This window comes from Pteropus medius, unplaced genomic scaffold (genome assembly GCF_902729225.1).
Source record: "Pteropus medius unplaced genomic scaffold, Ma_sr-lr_union100, whole genome shotgun sequence".
NCBI lineage: Eukaryota > Metazoa > Chordata > Mammalia > Chiroptera > Pteropodidae > Pteropus > Pteropus medius.
The window spans coordinates 17,314,530-17,340,738 of record NW_024349799.1 but is presented as its reverse complement, the minus strand read 5'-3'; the positions used below and the strand labels follow the sequence as shown (position 1 = coordinate 17,340,738).

At 33.6% G+C, this 26,209-nt stretch overlaps 1 protein-coding gene and 2 pseudogenes across 1 annotated transcript in view; 2 read left to right on the top strand and 1 right to left on the bottom strand.

Annotated features, from left to right (window-relative positions):
• The window catches only part of UBE2G1 (ubiquitin conjugating enzyme E2 G1), an 86,842-nt gene that overhangs the window by 1,718 nt on the left and 58,915 nt on the right, over positions 1-26,209 (top strand). The gene's annotated exons all lie outside the window — the stretch shown is intronic.
• On the bottom strand, positions 6,789-6,907 carry LOC120621272 (uncharacterized; annotated as a pseudogene).
• On the top strand, positions 10,401-10,519 carry LOC120621237 (uncharacterized; annotated as a pseudogene).

Sequence of the window (26,209 nt, the reverse complement as noted above, 5' to 3'; positions counted from 1 at the left end):
CACGTATTAAAAGTTCTAGATGCTCAGAGGGAACGACTTGAAGTGAATGGAGTTCTAGTGATACCTATGTTCACCAAAAATGTATTGGAAAAGCAGTGAAAGTATAATAACCTTGTTGCATCTTATATTTGCAAACACACCTTACATGTCTGTATAATTTTTTGATTTGTTTTGGAGGAATTCAGATGTTCTTTTGTCTCCCTAAGAATTTTGTAATCAGAATAAGTTTTCATGTGAACGATTAATATTATATTTTAATATTAAAACACTAAATTAGTATTAAAACAGTACTCAACTCTTACGTAATGGGAAAAATACACATTTTAAAAGATGTTAAAGTTCCGCAGTTACTAAGAAAGTAAAGTATGACTAATAACCGTGTTAGCAGTAGCAATATTTGAAGTATATTTCTTACTCGTTTGAGAACCAGCAATAGATTTTACAGCCACTTGGTACAATTCTGCATTCTTTCTTTTTGACATTATTAATCCCAAATATTGATAAAACACTTCCCAAAGCTCTTAATGGTTGACTTTTTGATAAGGCACATTAAAATATGCTTTAAGGTTGGAGAGGAGGAAGATTTTGTTTGTGGTTTTTCAAGCCTCATAAAGAGATTTAGCTGCTTTTCTTGCTTTCTTTTCTTGCTTTCTTGATCAAGAACAGACTGTTCTTAATATTTTCTTAAATTTTTGAGGGATTTTAATGAACATACTCAACATGTACAGAATAGCAGGCCAAGGCAATGCATTAAGTGAAATGTAAAAATATCAGGTTTATTGGAAAGACTTGATATCTACATACTAAAATAAAGGCCCTGTTGTATTTTAGCAGTATATTGTTTGAGTTTTGTGGTTCTTCAAATATCATTTGAAAACAGGAAAGAATGGTATTCTGTAATCTCTTGAAATCATTTAGAGTGAACATTCGGAAGGCTTTATAATAAATGCTTTAAAAATCTTAAGATGTATTGAATTTAGTAGACACACAAACCTGTAAGCCATTGTAGTTGCTAGAATTTCAGAAATTTACAACAACAGAGGCCAAAAATGGTTACATTTATTGAGCCCTTGGTCTGCTTGTCCTTAAGGATTTTACTTCATTACCTGAAGGGACAATTTATTGTGTGTGTATTTTGTTTTGTTGGTAACTGTAATGAAGAACCTGGTTAATTTCAGAGTTGAACAGAATGGTTTCTTGGGTTGCAGTTTCTCACCTCAGCACTACTGACATTTTGGGTGGATTATTTTTGTGCAGGCCTATACTGTGCATTATAGAATGTTTAGCAGCATTCTTGGCCTCTGCCCACCAGATGCCAGTAGTACACCCCTTTAGTTGTGACAGCCAAAAATGTCTTGGTTGCCAAAGGTCCCATGAGGGAAAAAATTATCCCAGGTTGAAAGATAACTGGTTTAAGGTGTTTTCGTTAAGACAATTAGGCTATTGTGAAGCAAGTAAGAACACTTAACAGATTCATGAAATCAGATAGGTTGTATATATCATTATGGATATTATTAGACTATGACTTACTCCTTTGCGAATTCAGCAGTGACAATTCAGCTTTTGCAGTGCATTATGCTAAACACTAAAAAATCCCACAGCACAAGGAATAATGTTAAACATTTTTATTTTTTGAAAAGTTATTATAAGCACTGGATAAAAATACAAAAACTACAAGAAGGTATTGTCTTTTACCCTGACCCAAAGTTCTTTTCTTGGAAGCAACCATCATAGTTAATTTTTTGTGTTTTTTCAGAGATTGTTTGTAAATATGTTTATATGAGCTAACGTTTATTGAGGTCTAACAGGTACCAGGTGCTGTGCTGAGTGCTTCACATATATTATTTAATCCTCCCAATAAAGAATAGAGGCTTAGAGAAGTTAAGTAACTTGCCCAAGGTCACACAGCTAGTAAGTGGTGCTGCTGGATTCACATTCTGGACTTCCTTATTTGAGAGAATTTGTTTTTAATTGGCTATATTACTTCCCAGGGAACAATTATTAACAAAACCATAAAATAGCATTTTATAAATTTAAATATTCAAAGTTAATTTATCCAGTCACTACCAAACTGATTGGGAAAACATTCTCATCTTAATAAAAGTTATTGTACAAAACAATACACATTAATATCTACGTTATATTCTTAAGATAATCATAAAAAGATATTTTAGCGATTGTCAATTTAAGACCACCATTCTGCAGAATCAAGGAAAGTGTCATTGAATTTAATGTTATTAGAAGAAGATAGTGCTAAGCTTTTTGCTGTTTGGCCGTTAACTCTGATAAAAAATTAGAACTGATTGGACTTATTCCCTACTCTAACCATAATAACATTTTATAGATGACATCATTTATAAGGCATAAAGGGAAATTTTCTTAAAGATCACTTGAGGTTAACACTGATAACATAGTTTTTCAGTAATGACAGGTACCGTCTCATAGGCACCTGTCATTCCAGAACCAGGAAGAAGAATCTTTTTATGCAACCACAATGAAATAATTGAACTTTTTTTTACTGTAGAAATTTTGATTATGGATTTTAAAGTAATCTGGAAAATTTCCAAATCTTTGTCTCCTTATATGGCTACCCATATAAGTAGGGTGTTGTGATGAGTTAGTTATGTGTATATCTCAGACGTAATGTGCAGTAAAATCACTTGGAAGTTTGTTAAAAATACAGATTCCTGGCCTCTGCCTTGTAGTCTACCTATCTTGATAGGGCCCAGCAAAACCTAGTTTTTACAGCAGATCTTTAGGTGGCTGTGAAGCAGTTGTTCTTAGCTACACTGCAATAGGTGCCTTAAGCTCTTTTCCCCATGGAGGAGGACCACCGGCAGGTAGCCCAGTTTCTAGTGTTTGTGATGTGCTGTGTTTCAGAGAGAATACCCTTTAAGAAGAGGAGGTAGAAAGATTTAATGTTTCTTATTGCTCTTTCTAGAATATATTAACATTCTGACACACAGTTTCATTAACAATCTTAAGCAGAAATAGAGTAATTGATTATTGACAGGGACATAATTGATTATTGACAGGGACGACCTAGTGGTAGAAGATTCTGGGTGATGAGCTAAATATTAATATTCTTAACATTAACAGTTGTTAACCCACATATTTAGAAATGGAAGAAAATTCTAAATAAAAGTAAATTTACATTCCATCAAACTACTAATTGTTTAACAGAGTTTGGGAATTTTTATATCCAGAAATTATTACACTATTATAGAAAGAATGTAGGCTATTACATATTATACTGAATGCGCTGTCAGAATAAAAGCATAAATAAAACGTGGTTGAGGGAGGGGTGTGGGGTGATTTGCAATCTCTGTAGTGGGGGGAGCATCAAGGAATTTATGCATCTGATGTGTTACAGAATCTAAAGTAGTCTTATTTTGCAATATATACATATATCAAATTGTTGTACATCTTAAATGTACATGTTATACATCAGTTATATCTCAGTAAAGCTAGAAAACAGTCTTAATTTTTTTAGTGAATAAATTTTCTTAACATCAGGGAATAGATGATTTTTTCTTATTTTTGTTAATGAATATTTTTGATAATGGAATTTAATAATAGTAGTTTAACTTTATATAAACTACTTCAGAATGAAACATGTTTTCTACATTAGTCTTTTAAATGATGACCTCATTTTCTAAAATATTGCAGACTATATTAAAATGTTGAGGTAAACTCAATGTAATTTATAGATATTACTATAATCTACTGTATTTCCTATAAAGTTGTACCATAGTTGATAGTTATAGTATATAGTTTATATAAGTTAATACAGATATTTGATGAGAGTCTGCATATAATTGTAAAATTAGAAGCCTTGATTATTAATAAAGTGATATCTATTGTGGAAACTGAAAATTCATTCATTACCACTATATTATTATTGCTTGTGACATTTTCTCAGGTGAAGAGTGTTTGCATTATTAAGATGAGTTTCATTCCTTGGGTTATTTGATCTTGGGTACTTAACTAAGTTTTCTATTTTTTTTTTTTTGAGGTGGGTACACTAATTTGTTGTAAACTATAGTGTGGATGTGCTCTTGCTTCAAGCAAATAAAACAGTAAGCATTCTTTTGTTTTAATGGGCTCAGTTCAACTTAAGATATAGCCAAATCAAGGTGTTAGTTCTCTTAAGAGTATTAGTGTATATACTATTAAAAAAAGTTTGCATTTTCAGCGTAGGGAAAACAGTAATTAGAATTAGCATGACAGATCTAAAATTGACAGATTTAAAACAAGGTGTTTTTGAGAGACAACACTGTTGAAGATTTCTATATGAACACAACTTTCAAGGGATGACAGGAATTTGTAATTTTCAAAAAAAAAAATTTATAAAGGACCTGTGCCTGCTCACTTCATGGATATATAAACTTATTAAAAAGAGGGAGAAAGGCAGAAAGGAAACAAATCATTGAGTATCTGTCACTCTTAATGATCCTAGGACTTTCTATATGTGATCACACTCAGTTCTCACATCAAATCTTTGAAGTAAATATTGACACCTTTTTGAGATAAAGACATTGAGATTTATAGTATATCTGGTAATTTCCCCAAGATTACCCTGTTGGAGCTGGTTGACAGAAATAGGTCTGTCTGCTAATGAAACCTGAGCCCTTTATCAGTGTTTTTATTTATTTATTTTAAAACATTTTGGTGGTTCTTAGACTCTTTAGAGAATCTAGTCAAGAGTTAGACTTTTCCTGAGAAAAGTGCACACACACAATTCTGGGTATAATTTCAGAGGGATTTCTGATCTCTTGAGCAAAGCTCATTTATGCATATGTAATGCTGTCTCTTTCATCATTCATTCAGCAAATTTGATGCCCATTTTGTGTGCTATAGGGATGCCAAATGAATAAGTTATTGTTCTTATATTCCAGGAGTTTGTAGTTTGCAGAAAATTCCATAAGGGCTGCATTAAAGTATTAGAGAAAGTCAGGGAAAGCTTGTTTCTACCTGTCTGGTTCATGGAGGTTTTGAGGAGGTGGTGGCATTTGTGCTTGACTTTAAAAGGATATGTAAAATTCGATCATATATAAGTAGGAAAGTAAGGTGGAGAGAAAAGAACAAGCAAGTTAGAAGGCTTGTGCTGAAGGTAATTTAGTGTGGTTAGAGTATATGAGAAACTGAACTAGTGGGCAAACAATATTTAGAAAGATTGGTATTTGTGGAAGACCTTAAAAATGTTGAATTATAGAATTGTTTGAGGAGGGGGTAGTGATATGATCAAAGTGTTTGACCATTGCTTCTCAAATTATCTGTGGTGAAAGACCAGTTTTTACAAAAATTCCAGTTCATCCTGTAATGATACTTTGAGAAACAATAAAAATGAATTATTAGAAAAATTAAATAAAAATAAGTTTGGGTCCATACTTCATAATATTAGGTTCATCACTTAAAATAACTATCAGATCGCTATATGAGTTTCTACATGCTTAACTCTAGCTTGCTGTATCATGGAGCAGTAACCATTTGGTGGATTGGTACCAGTTCATGGACCACACTTTGAGTAGCACTGCTTTGGATAGGGTAGAATATGACATTTAGATGACATTCTCTCCATGAGGACAGAGATTTTTGGTTTTGCCTATTAACTTACCCATCACACATTCCTAGAAGGGTGACTGAAACATAGCAGGCAAACAATATTTACTGAATGAATTAGAACTAACATACTAGATTTTTTCCCTAAGGACTTCAGCACATATGAACTAATTCTTTTAAGGTAGAAAGTAAAACAATTAGAATACTTGCATTCAGTAAACATTCAATTCTTTCTATATACCAGGCCCTAGGGATATGAAAATTCATGAAACAATCCCTAGTTTCCCCTCCTAGTGGGGAAGGTAGACTTTTATAAACAAATATTGGTTGATAATTAGCATATAGCTACCTTACCACAGTAGTATAGACACTCTAGCCCTTTTTAAATGTCTGTTGCCCCCCCACCCCCATTTCTATGGCTTTGACCAGTGATACTTGTTGGAACACTTTCAGTCTCAGCAAGGTCTTTATTTTTCTCTCAAAGTAGTTTATTTCCTATGACTATTGTTTTTCTAACTCTTTATAATTTAGCTTCCCTACCCCACCCCACCTCCGATGTCTTCAAAGTTTATCTTTGGTCCTCTACCTCAGCTACCTTAGGCTTCCTATCTAGATGGCTGACCACATTTTCCAGAAGAGGAAACTGAGTTTGGCTTATTCACAGTAGCAGAACTAAGACAACTAGATTTCATTAATCTCTGAGCCTGTCCTTTAACTGTTTAAATTGGGTCTACATAGAAAATATACAAATGCATTGATCCAATAATCCCTTTCCTGTTTGGGTCCTGGGGTGTCTGTAGGGTCATAAATTCTTTTGATTTTCTTACTATTTTGAGGATGAGTTAAATGTATTTAAAGTAAATGTCAGGTAACCTAAATCAAGATATTCTAGAGGAAAATGGCAAATGTATGTTTCAAAATAATTTTTCTAATTACAGATGAACTTTTTTTTTATAGATTTGGAAAAGATAAAAACATACATGTGCTATAACATCAGCTGTCCTTTTGCAGCCATAAATAACATTTGATTATTTTTCTTTTTATTGCATTTTGCCTTTTTTAGTAAGCGGAAATTCTGAAAGAACTTCTAGTGTTAAAGATTTCATTTTATTTATAAATTATTATTATTATTATTTTTTATGCAAGGCAACCCTTGGTTGATCTCACAGATTGCAAGGGCCTTGTCAGCTTACAATCTCTTTATTTTTTTTATTTTTTATTTTGTACGCCTACAGCACCTGGTCTTCCTAGGTGGTCTCCCATCCAAGTACTAACCAGACCTGACCCTGCTTAGCTTCCGAGATCAGATGGGATCGGGCTTGTTCAGGGTGGCAGTGTTAAAGATTTTAGTGGAAATCATAAAGTGATTTTTCTGAAGTTGAGTTCATTAAAGTTCCCACACTTGATTCTCTAAGCAGCCTAACACTAGATCAAGATCAGGTTATTTCTTAAAATTTATTTAGCAAGTAAGTGGCAAAGATATATTTCAAATTCAGATCATCTTTTTTACCAAGACTCCTGCTTTTAATACAGTAGCTTATGTAGAGAGGGGTGTTACTCTGAGACTTTCCTTAATACTCTTTTACTCTATGTAAGTAGATGATAATTATCTTTAAAAAATGTTTTTTAAAAATGTAGCAATGCATAGGATGGTTTGTATTGTCACCATTAGAAGTCTAGGACTTTAAGCTGCACTAACTTCTTATTTCAAACTGTTGTGAACGTTTTTGATGTGGTAGTTCCCTGGGGAAATACTGTATTTTTTTCAGTGGCTTTTCTGGTTGTTTTTATGTTTCTCCCTTAGGATTATACCTTTGCTGCTGCTTCTACCCTTATCATTTGCCTGGTGGAAACAGAACAAAACTGTCATAATCCAGTTTGGTTTATATTTCACTCTTGCAGGTGCAGCAGTGGCACTGGTGAAGGTACTGTCCTTCCTGCTGCCCTCTTCAGGGTCTAAGGCATATGGTATGGCTGTTGGGGAAGCAATACCACTGTGATAGGCTTTTACAAATAAATAAATAAATGTTAAATTTTAGAACAGTTTAAAATTTACAGAAAAATTGTAAAGAGAGTACAGAGAATTCTTATATACCCACATCCAGTTTTTCCTATTAACAGATTAGTATGGTACATTTATCACAATAATGAACCAGTATTGATACATTATTATTAACTAAAATCCATACTTTATTAAGATTTCCATAGTTTATACCTGATGTTCATTTTTCTGCTCCAGGAGTACAAGGATAGTATATTGCATTTTAGTTGTCATGTCTTCTTAATCTCCTCTGTTTTGTGAGTTTCCTTATTTTTCATGTCTTTCATAGTTTTTAAGAATACTGGTCAGGTATTTTGTAGAGTGTTCCTCTGATTGGGTTTGTCTAATGTTTTTCTCATGACTAGACTGTTTATGAGTTTTCAGAAAGAATACTACAGAGGTGGAAATGTATATGATGCCCTCAGGACGACATTAGTGATATGAACCTTGATCACTTGGTTAAGGCAGTGTTGGTCAGGTTTTTCCACTGTAAAGTTACTATTTTTCCCTTTTACTGAGACCATCCCACATTCATGTGGGAAGGAGGGACTAGGCCCTACCTTCCGGAGGGGGAATATCTGCTTATATTATCTGGAATTCTTCTGTAAGGAACATTGGTCACTTCTCCCCTATTTGTTAATTCAATCCTCTATTCAGTATGGACCTGTATATTTTATTTTATACTTTGGGTTAAATCTGTATTATAGTTCTCCTGAGAAACAAAACCTATAGGTGGGTGGAGTTACATATATATGTCAGTTACGTTGATTTGGACTGGCAAGTCCAAAATATGCAGGGCATCCTGGCAGCCTGGACACACCTAGGGAAGAGCTGATGTTGCAGTTCAACTCGGAAGGCAGTCAGCTGGCAGAATTACCTCTTTAGGGGAGTTCAGTCTTTTTTTTTTTTTTTTAAATTAAGGCGCTAAACTTATTGGATGAGGTCCACTAACATTAATAGAGAGTAATCTCCTGTTTTCAAGAGTCTACTGATTTAAATAGTAATCTCATTTGAAAAACACCTTCACAGAAACTCCTGGAATAATGTTTGACCAAATATCTGGGTACTGTGGCCTAGGCAAGTTGACTTTAAATTAACCATATATTTATTTTGTTCCTAAATTGTTTCAGCTTTGGTCATTGAGAGTTCTTTCAGGTTGGCTTCTGTGTCCCTTTGACATGCACTCATCCTTTTAGTTTTTGAACGCTTCCTTATTTTCTGATGACTACAGGATATATCAGACCTATCTTGTATTTTCTCTATTCTAGCCCTAGAATGAGCTGTTTCTCAAGAATGGTATCTAGAAACCAAGATACGGCCACTAGAAGTGTTCATTGCTACTGAAGTTATATTACTTTATAGGACAGAGGTATGCAGTGTATATTTATATTAACCCAGCTATATACATATCTCTGTTTCTGTTTATCCATCTGTATGTATATTAAGCTTATACCTACGTTCATATTGATGTTACTGACTCTAATAAAGTATCAGAGTGTTCATTCCAGCCTTCCTTTCCTATTTTTCTGTAACTTCCCTCTCTGATAGTAAGAAATCCATTTATTTAAAAGCAGTTTCAGAATTGTTAACCCCTACCCTTGTGGAAATAAATTTAGAACTAGAGTACTGTTCATGTACAGTTTTTTTGGTCCTTTTCCAGTTTACAGTAAAAACTAATTTCCAGCTTAGGTTACTTAGGCCAGCTCCTTTTCCCCCTAACTTTTTTAGTGAGGTTATATCATACATTTGTAATACAGTTAGATTTATTTGTCATTAGTCTTCATTGTATCCTCATTAATTTTTAAAATTTATTTTGCATACATTAGAGTTCATTCTTTGAGATACACGTGTCTGTTGTGGCTTTTGATGAGGGCATAAAGTCGTGTATCTACCACTGCAAGACAATACAGAATAGTTTATCACTCTAAAATTTCCTCTTTTTGTCCCTTTGTAGTCTACCATTCCCCTCTCCACCAATCTCTGGCAATCACTGATCTATTTTCTGTCCTTCCAGTTTTTTGTTTTCCAGAATGTAATATGTAGCTTTTAGGGTATGGTTTCTTTCACTTAGCAAAATGAACTTAAAATTCAACTATGTTGTTACATGAATCAGTAGCTTGTTCCTTTTTAACTATGTTGTTACATGAATCAGTAGCTTGTTCCTTTTTATGACCGAATAGTATTTCATTATGTACTTACTGTGTACATTCCATTTTACCAATTCACCTATCCATTCCCATGTTGAAGGATAACTTAGATGTCTTGCTTGTTTTCAGTTTTCAGTGATTATGAATAAAGCTGCTGTAAATATTGTATATAGGTTTTTGTATGAACATAAGTTTTCAATTCACTTGGATAAGTACCCAGGAGTATAATTACTGGTTGTATGCTAAGAGTGTGTTTAACTTGATATGAAACTGTCAAATTGTCTACCAAAGTGGCTATAACACATTTTAAACCCAATGCATTTTTCTTCATCTTGGTTTTTCACTTAATATAGTGGAGACATCTTTATGCATTGGTATGTAGAGGCTTATTTTGTTCTCTGCAGTTCCCCCCCCCACACAAAATATTCCATGGTATGGCTAAAACACGCTTCACTTTATTAAAAATTTTTTAAATTATAAAAATATTGAATATTCATGAAAAAAAGATTCTACTGAAGAGAATATAAAAGGTAAGCCTTCTTTTCCATTCTCTAGAAGGTAATTTATAGTTCATGCTTATGATTTTCACTGTAATTTACATACCTCCTATTAATTCATGAATTTACTTCTCACTATAAAAGATGAATATAGTCTATGGCCATGCCACCCTGACCAAGCCCTATCCTATCTGATCTCGGAAACTAAGCAGGGTCGGGCCTGGTTAGTACTTGGATGAGAGACCACCTAGGAAGACCAGGTGCTGTAGGCGTACAAAATAAAAAATAAAAAAAATAAGAGATTGTAAGCTGACAAGGCCCTTGCAATCTGTGAGGTCAACCAAGGTTTGCCTTCAGCCTAAAAAAAAAAAAAGATGAAGAATTTAGTGTAATAACACTACTTCTCTTTCCTAATTTTTGTTATATATTTGTAGCTTTTTAAAATGGTTGTCTTTATTACTATTAATAAAACGATTTCTCAGCCTTTCATAGGAGTCTCTGCTATGAAAGGTAAAGAAATTCGCTTGCTTACCATTTAATGATTTCCTCCTTTCTACAGATTTTGTTAATTGTTATTTTTATGTTGTCAGGTTTTATATTTATCTTCTCTTTTATAGCTGAATAAGTCTTATGTTTGTCTACTCTCAAAAAAGGAAAAACAGAAAACAGTGTTTATAAGATTATGTAAATAAACTCATTATAATATCAAATAGTGATTTTGGACCTAAAGAGAAGCTGAATTCTCATTGAAACTTTGCCTGTTGAAGGAGAATCATTAAATATTAAACTCTTACTTCCTTCTACCTTCACTTAGTTATTCTGGCTTATACTCAATACCATTTTTCTCCTACCGCATGTTGTCCTTTTTTAGTATTTCTTAATTTTTATAAAGAGTGTGTGGATAGTAAATTTTGAGTCTTTGCATATTGAAAAATGCCTATTTTGTCCTCACATTTGATTGTTTGGTTTTCTGGGAATTGAATTATAGGTTGAAAATATTTTCCTTTGTAACTTTTTGATGTCATTGTTCCATTGTCTGTAATGTCCAAAATTCCTTAATGTGTGGACAGTGATGAAGAATGACTCATGTCAGTCTAATTTTTGTTTCTGTGTAGATACTTTTTTGAAGTTCTCAAAAATTTTCTGTATACTTGGAGTTATAAATTTTTACTCATATGTGTCTCTTAAATGTAACTTTTTCATTCATTGTTTTGGAGTCTAAAAGGTAGACTCTCATTGGGTTCTTTAAGACTGAAGACTTAGGCCGTTTTTAGCTCAGAAATTTCCCTTTTTTTTGTCATCCCCTACATTCTTCTGCATTATCTTTGGAATTTTTAGTCAGGTGTTTGAACTCTTTTATCTTATTTCTTTGCCTCTTTAAAGATTTCCTCCATTTTTTTTTTCTTTATTAGTGACTTGGTCTTTGACCATGCCTGTTTCGTTATTTAGACTGGCCATTTTTCATTTTGGCAGTTGTACTTCTAATTTCCAAGAACTTAGTATCCTTTTTTCACCTATAGAAGTCTTTTTAGTAACAGATTTATTAAAGTTTAATTTGCATACCATAAAATCCACTCATTTTGTGTACAGTTTAGTACATTTTAGTACAATTCAGTACATTTTAGTACATTTAGATTTGTGCAGCCATCAGTACAATGTAATTTTAAAAGATTTCCATCACAGAAAGAAACTTTGTGCAGTCACTCTCCTTTCTCAGCCCCATACCCAGGCAGCTTCTATTCTACTTTCTTTTCCTATAATCTTGCCTTTTATGAGTATTTCATATAAACAAGATAATATGTGTTTTTCGTGCATGGCTTCTTTCACTTAGCGTAATGTTTTTAAGGTTGATCTGTGTTGTAGCATAGTATATCTGTTGTTCCAGCATCATTTGTTGAAAACTATCCTTTTCCTATTGAATCAGTCACCTTGGAAATTTTGTTAAATCTGTCGACCAACCTATTGTATAGGTCTCTTTGGTGACTCTGTATTCTGCTACATTGATCTGTATGTATATCCTTATACCGATATCATAGTTTCTTGTCTTTTGCCGTATAGTAAGTCTTGACATCATGTAGTATAAATCTGTTTTTCTTTAAAGAAAAATGTTTTGACTTTTTGAGGTCTTTTCAAGTGAGTTTGACAATTTCTACAAAAAAATCTGCTGTGATTTTGAGTTGAATTACAGTGAATATATAGATTAACTTGAAGAGATTGACATTTTAACAATATTGAGTCTTTCATTCTATGAACATGTTATATCTCTCAATTTATTTAGTTTTTTAAAAATTTTAGCATAATTGCAGTTTGCCACGTATAGATCTTGTACCTGCTCTGCTAAATGTATACCTAAGTATTTCATGTTTTTCAAAAAATGCAGTTGTAAATTATTTAAAATTTTATTTTCCAGTTAGTCATTTAGCCTTGCTAAATTGAGTTACCAGTTTTTAAAAATATTTTTCTTAGGATTTTCTACGTATGTAATTATGGTCTGCAAGTAATCACAATTTTAATTCTTTACTCCCTCTTATTTTTCTTATTACACTGGATATGATATGCAGTACAACATTGCATGGATTTGTGTAGTGATTTCTTCTTGATTCATCTTTCTGAATCTGGATCACAGTTACTAAATTCTGTTCTTGAACTCTTAGCTTAAGGGCTATTGGTGGGTCAGTTCTATATTTCTCCAGTTGTCACACTGGAGGTTTTTTTCTCTAAATCATTCTTTTAGCCCTTTAAGTAATTTTATAAGCACATAATTCCTCATTAAATTTCTTGTTAAAACACCTGATGTATTTTCTGTTTTCTGCCCTGAACTTCCATAAACTTCCGTTTACCTATATGGGCCCTTGGAGATTGATTCTTTATGGTTCAAGTAATAATTAACATTGGAGTTTTAAAAAAATGTGTTCTGACCACTCTCCTTTTTAATGGTTTCTTCATAATCTGATACCACTTTGGATGAGCTAGATAGAAGCATTTTCTCTATAGGTAATGGAAAAGCTGCATTACCACAAAAATGATATGGTTGTATTACCTAAGAGAGGTTTAAGTAAATAACAGTAGCTCTGCCATTTAATTATAAGTTGTTTCTTTTAGTCCCGGAGTGCACATTTTTACAAATAGTTTAATTTGGAGAGCATAGCAAAAAGTAACACGAATCAAAGCTAGACGTTTTGTGAATACTTTTTTATTTTGAAATGTTCAATGTGGTATTTGGTTTCGACTGCCTTGACCGTGTTCTCATACTGCACGGGTTAGAAATTTGCTCATTTGTGTATCAGAAAGGAGATTGAAAAATGTTTAAAGGCTAATTCACTTTTCATCAGAGGTAGTCTTGTTTCTTTAGGTAAATATTTGAATGCTGACTTTAAATACTATTAGGTTTGTCGATCCAATCAAAAAATGGGCAGAAGACCTCAACAGACACTTCTCCCTAGAGGACATACAAATGGCCAGCAAGTATATGAAAGGTGCTCAACATCACTAGCTATTAGGGAAATGCAAATCAAAACCACAATGAAATACATCTCACACCTGTTAGAATGGCTATAATCAACAGGACAAGTAATAACAAATGTTGGAGAGGATGTGGAGAAATAGGAACCCTCATACATTGCTGGTGGGACTGCAAATTGGTATAGCTACTATGGAAAGCGGTATGGAGGTTCCTGAAAAAACTAAGAATTGATCTACCATATGATCCAGGAATCCCACTACCCAAAGACTTGAAAACTCATATCTGAAAAGATATTTACACACCGATGTTCATAGCAGCGTTATTCACAGTGGCCAAGACATGGAAGCAACCAAAGTGTCCTACGATAGATGATTGGCTAAAGAAGCTGTGGTACATATATACAATGGAATATTACTCAGCCATAAGAAGAGATGAAATACTGTCATTTGCAACAATATGGATGGACTTTGAGAGAATCATGCTAAGCAAAATAAGCCAGAAAGAAAAAGTTGAAAATCACATGATATCACATATATGTGGGATATAAACCTAGAAGCAGCAAATGAACAGGACAGACAAACAGACTCATGGTCATGGACAATAGACTAGTGGTTACCAGAGGGTAATGTAGGGAAAGGGGTGGGGAGAGGGTGGAGGTAGATGGGAGTAAAGGGAGTCAAATATGTAGTAACAGAAAGAAATCTTAACTATGGGAGGTGAACACAGTGTAAATAAATGTATGCCTTACAGCTGAAACAATGTCACCATAAAAAATAAGTTAAATAAATACTATTGGGTTTGGGAGACACTAAAGAAATTGATTCTTATAGAAAGTACATTTAGCAGGGAAGACAGTCAAATTTGTAATTACCTTAAAATATGAGGATGATATAGTAGAAGTTGGGGAAAGCATCACAGAGGAGTGATGTCTCTGCTAAGATTAAAGGATAATTAATAGGAACTAGCCGGATGTTGGAAAAGGCCAGGACATTGGGGAAACTAGAACAGGTCCAGGGTTGTTGGGGGTGGTGATGGCGTCAGTCATTGAAGAGTATTAAGCCATTTTATGTATCCATTGGGAGTCTTCTATTTAGTCATAAGACCTCATTAGGTCTCTCAAGAGGCTGTCTGCTCTACCTTAGGTTTACTCTCAGTTGGCCACAGACTATATGTAACTGCACTATAGGTAGCTGGCCAGGGAATATGGTCTGAGATTTGTTGCTACTATATTCAGTTCTGCCCAAATTAAAGTCTTTTTTGAGGATTTACTAAAGGCTCTATAGCCAATTCTTTCTTCAGGGGGTTCTTGGTTGGATATTGTTGTCTAAAATCCCTTGAAGTTGTACTCAAAATTGTCCATGCGTTTATGGAGGTGGGAGGGAAGATCTGTCTTTTCATTTAGATTCTCATAGGGTTTTGAAACCACTTGCCTGCTGATCTCCTTTACTCCCCTTGACCTGCAACAAATTGTCATTGTCTTGGATACCCTGAAATGCTACTTTAGACTATAGAGTGCTGCACACATACCCTACATAGAGATGTCTTCACTGACTTGTGCTTTAGGTGATATCATTGCTGTCTCCACCTGTGGAGGTAAGCTATCAGCAGCAGCCCTGTGAAATTCATTTTGGGTGTTGTGAAGATGTTACATTACAGTGTCCTTTTAAAAGGACCTTCGGGAGTAAATTCATTCTTGTTAGCAATGCTAATTCTCTCTAATTGGAAAAATAATCTTTTCAAATTTAGTGGCATTTAGTTGGTTAACTATCTGATTATATTTCTTTTATCATATTAGCTGTTAGAAATCTTGAACACGTTGAACTAGATTCTCATAGTCATCAAAATGTTAAGCATTAGAGCTGAAATTCTAGGCCGGTAACTTTGTAAATGTTGAGGACTCTTATAGGCATTTTTAATGCATTTTTATATTATCCAAGTGCGGATTCGATTTAATGTACCTTATTTCTCTTATTCTCATCTATTTCTAATTTATATTACTTTGTGTTTTATGTATCTCTGTAAAGCACTTTATATTTGAGGGCAAGATAGGATATTTTTAAATAAACTCAAAAAAAAAAACCCTCTGTATTTAGGAATTTCCTCTTTGGAAAAATTTCTTCTCTCCTGTTTCTCTATATAACACATGCTTTTTATTTGGGGACATTTCCTTTTTCGCACCTCTGTTGAGTAAAATAAACTCATTCTTGAAGGTAAAGGACCAGTTCAAAAGTTTTTCTTCCTTAGAAATCTCTGACATTTTATCCCTTGCAAAATAGTTGTTCAGGGTTGTTGGCATTGAGACTATATCTAGAGTAGGGCCTGACATATTTTTAGTGAACTTTTATCCATTCTGCTCAATATTTTCTTTATCCTCAAGGCATTTATCATTTTGTTCTTGGCTATGATTTTTATGTACGTATTTGCCCTTGCCCTTTTGTCTGATATTAACTGGTCAGTCTACTATTCGTATCCTGTTTCTTAATCCCCATTCCCTTCCTCCTCTCCTTCCTCAGTCATGTATAATCCTTTTTAATGATTATATTAAGACATCTAACAGAATGGTACATGGTAGCCATGTGGCGGACTGGATGCTAGTATAGTTGAACAATTACAACAGTAGTGGTGTTTGATTGGCCCATGTTAACTATAACTAAGATTGACATTCTGCTGGTTGGCATTGGGGTTCCTGAACTTGATTGATTCAATTCTGAAAAATAATCACTTGGATGAAGGCATTAGTGTGTACACTGTTCGTATGAATCACATGAATTGAGTAACTATTTAGATTAGTTGATAAAATCCAGATTTAGAAAGTTTTTCATAATTGAGAAGAAAATTAGCTAAAATAATTGAGATAATAGTATTTGTCTTAAAAAAAAAACAAACAAAACAAAACTGCCAGCATGAAGTCAAGTAGACCTAGCTTAGCAATAGGTAGCTTTTGAGATAAAGACCTAAGTTGATCGCCTTTTGTGTTAGTCCTAATAGACTAGGTTATGCTGTGATTAACAAAACACACAACCCTAAAATCTCAGGGGCTTAAAACGCACAGGTTTATTTCTCATTGGCTCAAGGTGACAGTGGTCTCTGCTCATTGAGATTACACACTAATAGTGCAGCCACTATCTCAGACTTTGCCAGAGAGATGTTTTTTTGGAGGCTCTGTTTAACCAACAGTTAAATGCTTTGGCCAGAATTGAATGGAGGAACTTCTGCTTACAAGTCATTGGCTAAATCTAGTCACAAGATGCCTCCTGAACATAGGAGGGCCGAGAAATATAGTCTAACTCATGTGCCTGCAAGGAGAGAAAACAAAAAGTATTTGACAACAGTACTTTCTTGACTTAGAATAGGCACTCAAGTAAATATATGTTGAATATATGTTTATTAAACATATATTCAACATAGTAGCTGCTAAATATAAATTTCTGTAAAGGATGTTAGAATGGGAATGGCTGACAGATTATATTAGAAGAACTAAGTAATCTTTTTATTCTTGAATTTCTACAATTGTATTTGCTTCCTCATTAATACCTTTTTAATACCTTTAATACCTTTTTAATACCTCATTAATACCTCTTTATTCCTTTTCTTTGTTCCTCCTTGACTCCTCTTGAAAGTATAAGTTATATAGATGAAACTGTAGTATCTTACGTACTTTGAAGGACCATAAAACTATTGGAGTTTATTGGCTGTCTAATCGATATATTTAGGATCATTTCAATTTAGATCTAGATACAGTTTTCATACTATTGTTGAGTAGTATTAATTTTTAACGTCCATTGGATTAGTATAAAAATGTTCTATACATGTAAAGCCTTCTTTCAGTAGATAGAAAGTATACCTAAGATGAGAATTAAAATTGGTCTTCACATTAAATGATATTTTTATATTTTAAGAATAGTCATTTTTATAAAGAGAATAAGTTGGAAGTTGTATAGCAGTTTTGAATACTATATTGTTGAAATACCAATAGCAGATGTTAATATCCTGTTAGTAATCCTAATGTAAAACTAGTTTGAAAAGTTTAGTCTTGAATTATTTAACCCTTTGTATCCAAATTATGGGAAATATTCATTTTATGGTTTTGAATAGAACCATAGGTTGTTTTCTTAAATACAACTTGCTGTGTTCTTCCTCCCCCTTCTCAATTTGAGTGTCTGGAATTTGTTCTATTTTTACTTGTGGATCCTCATACCAAAGCTGTCTCTGATTTCATGCTCTGAAGATCAACAAGAGATCTTCTTCTGTAAGATGAGAATTGCGTAAAGGGGACTATTAGAAGAGTAAACAAGTCTTAGTAAGTCGGTAAACGTTTATTGAGTGAACTTTTTTTCAGGTAAAAGCAGTGCTGTGCCAAATGTCTCTTGGTACTATGACTAAAACTAATTCAACAATAAATTCAATGGCTGGCTTTATGCCTGGTAAGTACTTACTAGAAGTAATTTTTTTGTATTGTTGAAGCTTTATTTTCTATGTTTAATTTTTTAACTTTCAGGGAATCAATAAAAGTAATATATATGGAATATTTACAAATTGTTGGAAATAAGCCAGGCCTATTGCATTAAAAGAATGCCTTGAAAATCAGTTTCTGTCTGCATTTTAATTGTAAAATGAAGGTGAAACGGTACTGTTTAAAATTCAAATTGAGCAACATTTATACTTGTCAAGGCCTTAGAATCTGCTTGGGGCTTGTGTTGAAAGGATTGATTGTTAGAAGATTCCCTTTGCTAAACATTGCAGGGAAAACCTAATGATGCTTTTTTCTCTCAAAAGTAATGAACATTATGTTGTTTCTTATGAGTCTGGGGCTTGTATTTCTGATTGCCCATCTGGTGCTATCATTCTTCTTCTTTCTGGTTCTCTGGCCTAACATGACATCATATGAGACATTCATTATGGATCAATTTATTTTTGCAAAGCTGATTTAAAATTTTTAGATAATTATGTTTTCAAGTTGAACTTTAATCTTTATTTCTTGGGCACATGATGAATGTAATAAAGCAAAACTTGTTTGAATTTTGAATTGTAGGAAATTTCTAAAGGCAGGTAAAATACTTATTCAATATTTTCCCACACCTTAACTCTCATCACTTTTACTCTTTAAATTCTTTTTTTTCTTTATTTTCATAGTTTGTTCTTTGAAATTGGTACGTGCAATCCTTTCTTTTCCCTAAGATTTTTTTTTTTTTTTAAGTTAGGGCATTTTTCCTCTGAATTCTGGCTGCTCTCTGACTCCCCCTCCCCCTCCCCCCATCTGTGGCAAGGTAGACTTACTAGACTTGGACAGGTAGCCATACAGAACTTTGTCTGTTAATTGGATAGATAGTTGGGTATACTTTATATTGATACCGGAGTAATTAGGAGAGAAGGGATAGATAGGAGATTTCAGGAGAATGGGCCACAGAGTGTGATATATATTACTTTTTCCTACTAAAAGGAACCAGAGCTCCATGGAGAATGGCCAGTTCATTCTGGGACTGGAAATGTTCAGAACTTCTTGTCATACTAGAAAGCAAGAAAGCTATCAAAGATCACTGGGAAGGTTTCACACTTGACAAATTGCTCACTGAGACAGTTTGGTTGGATAAAAAGAGTAATAATTATGGATGAAAACATATCAGCTATGTTAAAAATTGTAACTTCATAATATTAAACAACAGCAGCAGCAGCAGCAACAACAAAACATCTTAATGGTCACCTTTGGAAGATGCTGTGGGAACCAACTTATTCTGAAGGCAAGAGGAAAGAATCAAGCATTCATCTCAAGACTTTCCTGGATAACAAAATAGTTGATAAAGAGAAGCTTTTATTTGTAATAGTATTTCAGATAATAAATGAAATAGTAAAATATCACCATTTTGCAACCTATAATGAAGTAGGTCCAGGTAATCAATGATCATTAAAAACACCTAAAGCTAATAAGTGATAGACTAACAGCACCTGAACTCACAGATCATAAAAACAGGGAGAAACCAGAGGTGTGCCTTTTGATGTGATGCAGTGGCACCACCTGTGAAATTTTCTTGCAAAAAAATTTAAATCTGAATCTGATCAAACTTCTAGACTACCCATTTATAGCAGATACACAGTTCAGAAGAACATATTCAAAGACACCATGGAAAGATACAATCAGTAAAATCTAGAAGGAAATTCTGTAGGATGTCTTAGTTTCTTCAACAAGTGACAAGAAAAAGCTCAGGAAACCTATAAATTAAAAGAGACATATTAACCGAATACAGTGTGGGAATCTTGTCTGGATGGATTTTGATTCTAACCAACTAGTTGTAAAAATGGGCTTACGGAGCAAAAAGCAAAAATTGAGCACTGGATAACTGATACTAACAAATTATAATTTTTCTTAGCATGTGATAATGTGGTTATATTTTAGAACTTATACTAAAATAATGCCAGATAAAAGTATGACAACTGGAATTTAATTTAAAATTTAGTTGTGGGAGTATGGGTGGAGATATATATGATGAATAAGATGGGCCATGTGGATAACTGAACCTGGATGATGAGTACATGGTAGGTAGATCATTTTACCCTTCTACTAAAAATTTGGTAAGTTTTTAAAATGGTCATATAGGTTTATGCTTTGGCCTTATCTGAATTGCATAAAATTCAGTCTTTATGTATGAGGTAAATGAGTTTTCTCAATTGTTAAATTTTTTCTCCAGCTGTCTAAGACCAGTAGAACTTTTTGGTGATGGTATTTATAATTTGAATTATCTGTGAATCTTAAATTCATGCCTCATTTTTCCAAATGTAGGATTACTCTAATTTGTCATCAGTTCATGCTTGTGTAATGATATACATTTTACCAGGATGTACTGAAAGCTACAGTATAAAACATGATGTAAACATCCCAGAACTATAAATTTATCTGAAAATTCAAGGAAAACCATGAATATTGACTTAAACATGGATATATATTATAGAGTTAAAATGAACATTTTGCCTTAATTTTTAAGATAACAAATGAGATTTGAAAAAATTTTAAATTTGGAGATATTTATGGTTCTCTATAGTTAGAGTTTTTTATTTTGTCAGCTTCCTAGTTTATTCATATGCCTTGTGTTCGGGCTAAGGATTTTTTTTTTTTAAAGGATTAAAATAACTTCTGAGACCTATTTCTTTTAATTTGACATTTCAATACTAGGACAGGTTTTATTGAGAACCATTTTTCATATTATTGATTGGGCTTCTCGGTTATAGATTCTTTGAGGTATAAACTGTTATGTTGCACGCTCAGTGTCAGTAGCAATAACTATACTCTTTATTGAAAACAATCTTGTTTTACTATTTATTCCTCATACTAATTTGCTTTATAATTGAGGATAACTTTGACTCTGCCTTCAGTAAATGAAGGATTTAGTGCTGTTTTAGAAACCTACTAGAGTACCAATGTATTTGTTTTCTTCAATTTTTTCTTTTGGCTAATAGTCATTGCTATTTTTTTTTCCAGAGACATCCCCAGAGCTTTAAGTCTCCTGAGTTTATATCTCTTGTAACTGAAGAGAAATTTACCAGTAGTATTTTTTCCCCTTCTGGAAAAAAAAAATTTGAAGAAGAATATAGTGAAATGTCTCACCCTCTTATATAGGAAAAGAGGGCTTGGCCTTGTTTTAAAGTTTTATAGGTTTTAAGTGATAGGATCACGTAAAAATGATGTTAACATAGCACTTTCAACTTAAAGTGCTGGCACATCAAGTTTAATTTTACAGCCTTAACAAATATTTGAGTGCCTACTTTCTAGCCATAGTAGTGCTTAGACACTTTAAAGAACAGAAGATAAAAATCTTGCTGGCACAGAGTTTATTTTTAGTGTAGGAAGACAGATAATATAGATAATGAAGTTTAAAATGTGTTGTTAGATAGTGATAAGTGCCTCGGAGAGAGAATAAAGTGTGGAAAGGGAACGAAAAGTTGGGAGTGGAGTATTGATGTCTAGGGGAAAAGCTTTCCAGGCAGAGGGAGTAACAAGTACAAAGGCTCTGAAGTGGGAAAAGGGGCTTGATTTCTCCTGTGGAACAGCAAGTTGGGGGTGGGTGGGTGAGTGCGGTCCTTGTAGGTAAGGACTTTGGCCTCTGCTATGAGTGAGACAAGGCATTAGAAATTTTTCAGCACAGGAGTAGGGTGCTATGATTTACATTTTAACAGGATCGCTTTTGGCTTACAATGCTGAAAATATATAGACTACAGGGAGATGAGGCAGAAATGAACAGACTGGCTATAACCAGTCTTATAAGACTTTAGCAGTAAGTCAGATGAGATATAATATTGGCCTGGATGAGGATGGTGGCAGTGGAGATGATAAATGGTTGTATTCTTGGATATATTTTCTAAATAGTGTTTTCAGGATTTTCCAATGGACCAGATTTTGGGGGTAGTGGTGTGTATGTGAGAGAATGCATTTAGGATGCCTTCAGGGTTTTTGGCTTGAGCAACTACCTGAAAGGATGGAGTTGGCATTAACTGAGATAGAAAAGACTGCAGGATGAGGAGGAGAGATTACCAGGGGCTCAGTTTTGAATATACTAATTTTGAATTGCCTATTAGACATAGAAGTAGAGAAGTCATATAGGCAGCTTATATATAATCTGGAATTCAGTGAAGAAGTTTGGTTTAGAGACATAAACTGGGAAATTGTTAGACTACAGATTGTATATAAACCATGAGGCGGGATAAAATAAGTAAGAGAAGAGAATTAGGACTAAGTCTTGGGGGCATACCAGCATTAAGAAGTCAGGGAAAAAAACCAGAAACCAGGGAAAGAGTATGGAGGAGGAGGAGTGTCAGAGAGGTTAAGTGGAAAAACAGAATATGGTAGTCTGTAAGCCAAGTAAAAGTTTCAAGGAGGAAGGGAGATCAGCTTTGTCAAATAAGAGATCAGTTAAGATAAGGACTGGTAAATGACCACTAGAGGTGAATGGTGACTTTGAAAAGGACAGTTTCAGTGCATTGGTAGGGGCAAAAGCCAGATTAGTATGAACTTGAGAGAATAGGAACAGGAATTGGAGGCAAGGAATGCAGACAGCTCTTAAATGTTGTGGTGTAAAACAGGAGTAGAGAAATGGGACAGTAACTGGAGGGAGCATGGGGCTTCATTTTTGTTTTTATGAAGGCTGGAGAAATTATACCACCTTTGTTGATGGGATTGAATTCAGTAGAGAGGAGAGACTTGATGACACAGGAGAGGGCAGGAATTTCTGGAGCAGTGTCTTTAAGTGAGGGGAATGCAGTGGGATCTAATTACTGCCCAGTTTGGAAGCCTTAGCTAGGAGCATGAGCAGTTCATCCAAAGTAACAGGAGAGAAGGTGGAGTAATAAGTATATGGGTAGAGATTCAGAGAGGATGGATTTATGTAGAGTGGAAAATTTTAATACTTAACTCATAGGATTTTTGTATTAAATAGATTAATACTTGATTATAGAACATAGTGCTCAGTAGTTGTTGACTATTATCATTGTGTAATGGTAACCGTAAATGATTTGGTATATGAAATTGTTAAGATTATAATATTTGTTTATAAAGTTACAGTGTTATTTTCATGACCTTAAGTCCTTAAATCACTTGTGTAATACTCTGGAAATAATTGGCCTTTCACTTGCGTCAAATGATCAGTCTATAATTTCTGGTTATGCCATCATTTCTTTACAAAAATGCTGGCCGCCAGAGGTGCTACTCACATAGGATATCAACATAAAGCACATCCAGGAAAGACAAGAATTTTCACAGTTCTATTCAGAAGCATTGTAATTTTATATGCTATGGTTTTGGAGATGTTTGGTTTTCTTAAATATGTGAGTACAAGTTCCTTTAGCAAAATTGTAACATCATCTGATAGAAAATACAAGTCTTTTAATATTTTGATTAGAAGTAGAGAAATCCATATATATCTTTATATAAATTACAATCGCAGTTTTGGGACCAGGTGTAAAGCTCGGGCAGTTAACATAGAAATAATAGAAGGAGAGTTGGAACCTGGAGATACTTGAGAAATCTACTCAAATTCTCAATGAATTTCGCTATATTCTTTTGAAAATGAGATGGAGAATCTTAAAATCTATAAGTACATCAGTATCATTTTAGGATGATGTGGGGGATGAAAGGCGAAAACGGGAGGTATGGAGAAGTCTTTTCAGAGAGTCCAGAGGTGCTGTTAGAGACTAGATTTCTCTGATGGAGAGTCAAAGAATCCTAGGTTCTGCCTGGGTTGTTGAGTAAGAAATAATAAGACTAAGGCAGATAGATTTGGTAAGACAAGCCTTTAGGGAACTTGAATGATCTGGGAAAGTTGGAAACTAGGAAGGAGAAAGTTAGAGAGGAGTTGATTTGGATCAAAGGATAATTGAAAAGGATTTAAAATTTAGTGTTTGAAATACCTTTATACCTTTGGACCTAACTTGTTTTCATAAAAGTGTGTTTTCTAGAACCCTTCACTTGATAACTGAATGTTCAACATTTGAAAACAATATTTGAGATATAAAATAAATGTTTAGACATGGACCTCGGGGTTTGCAAAAGCATATTGAACTAAGAGAAGTAATATAACGAAGGTGAAAATTATGATGCCATAGGTTTTCAAAAGAGAAGACTACCTTCAGTGAAAAAGACTTCATGGAAGGAATAGCATTGTGGGATGGCCCTTGAAAATGGAAGATAGAAATGTTGGTGAGGCTATTTCAGGTAACAGCATGTATTAATAGGTAGGAAAAAAATCATGTCTGTACCTGGTATATAGTTGGAGTTAAAATTAAATCCAGATAAAAATTTCAGAGTAGTTTTTCTCCTCTCTTTTATCCCCCCTAATGAATTCTTTTGAAGTTTGTGGGTGAGGTGGGTGGGAAAGGGAAAAGGATGAGAGGGTGAAGCAAAAATAAGCTATGATAAAGTAATCAACCATATAAAGATATTACTTTCTTTGATTATGAAAGAAGATATGCTTGAAAAGCATAGCGATATAGAAATGAAAAAAGCTGTAAGCACATGTAAAAACTGAACAATTTGCTGTTATTTTTAAAATTAAAAATAATTTTATTAGAAACTGCAATAAAAGAGGCAAAGTGAAATTTTCTTTCAATAAAATTTCTTAAATTTCTTAAAAATAAATGAGCACAAGGACCATTAGAACAATGGACAAAGCCATGGGCAGTCTTTTTAGGGAAAATGACAGATGACTTTGAAAAATGTTGAAGATGCTAGACTTCACTTATAGAAGCACAAATTACAACTACACAGAGATAGTCTTTCACCCACACACAAACCAGACCATTTTACAGTGAATGAAGCTATCAGTCCTCAAGTCCTACCCATATACTGTTTCTAGTTCTCCTTTTAGTGCTATACTCTTAAATATGGACAATCAAGTTTTATCAGATAAGGAAAAGAAAGCTTCCTTACATGAAAGAAATGAAGAGGTACAAAATTAGGAACTATACCCCAAACGGGGAGATGAAAACATTTAAAAATGGGGGGAAAAAAAGTTAAGATGATAATGAAGATTAAATTTGTAAATAGAATTCTATTAAAAAAAGGAATGGAGCTCTTAGAAGATAAAAGCAAAGAAATTTTCCAGAAAGTAAAAGATAATAGAAAACTGTAAAAGAGGAGCAAATACTTTTAAGAGGAGCTGAATATTGTAAAAGTATTTGCTAATGCTATGTGTGAATGTAAGTAATTACAAAAAATTTTAAACTTTAAAAGTGTGGTAGTGAATTAGGAGAAATTAAGTGTTAGTTTTCTGTCATATCAGTTTTTCTGTAGAATAAATTCCTAAAACTGGAATTTAAAAGAAAGTGATAAAGTTTAATGATCCCAAATTGCCGTCTATAAATTGTATCAATGGACATTTCTGTCTACTGCTTATTGGCTTATATCTCTGCTGGCTAAAACCGAGATTCAATTTCAAGTCTTAAGATATGTGATTTATTTGCATTTTAAAAATAGGTTAAATAGTTATTCGTGAATATATTGGACATTTGTATTTATTCCTTTGTACAGATAGATGTTGGACTTAATCTCATTGATTTGTCTATGCTCTTTATTTACTTAGGGATTAACTCTGTCAGGCATGCAAAGTTTTTCCCTTCAGTTTGTCTTTTGGGTTCCTCTTCCTCCCCCTTTTAACCTTTCAGAAATTTAAAAGTTTTTTTATTGTCATGGTCCAGTCTTTTCATTTGTGGCTTCTAGGTTTTGTAACTGATTGAAAACTTTTTCTAAACCAAGATTAAAAATGTTCACACCCCGCTCTACATATTTTCTTTCTGTATTTTAGTGTTTTTGTTTTTTACATTTAAAATTTTCATCCACTTGGACTACTTTTTGTTGTAAAGAATTAGGTAGAGATTGACTTTATTTTCTCTAATGAACTAGTTATCCCAACACACCTTTTTTGACTAATCTATTTCCCCCCCTCCTGGTTTGAAATGCTGTCAAATTCATTATATACTGAATTTCCCTGTGTGTTTGGTTTGTTTCTGTTTTCCAGAT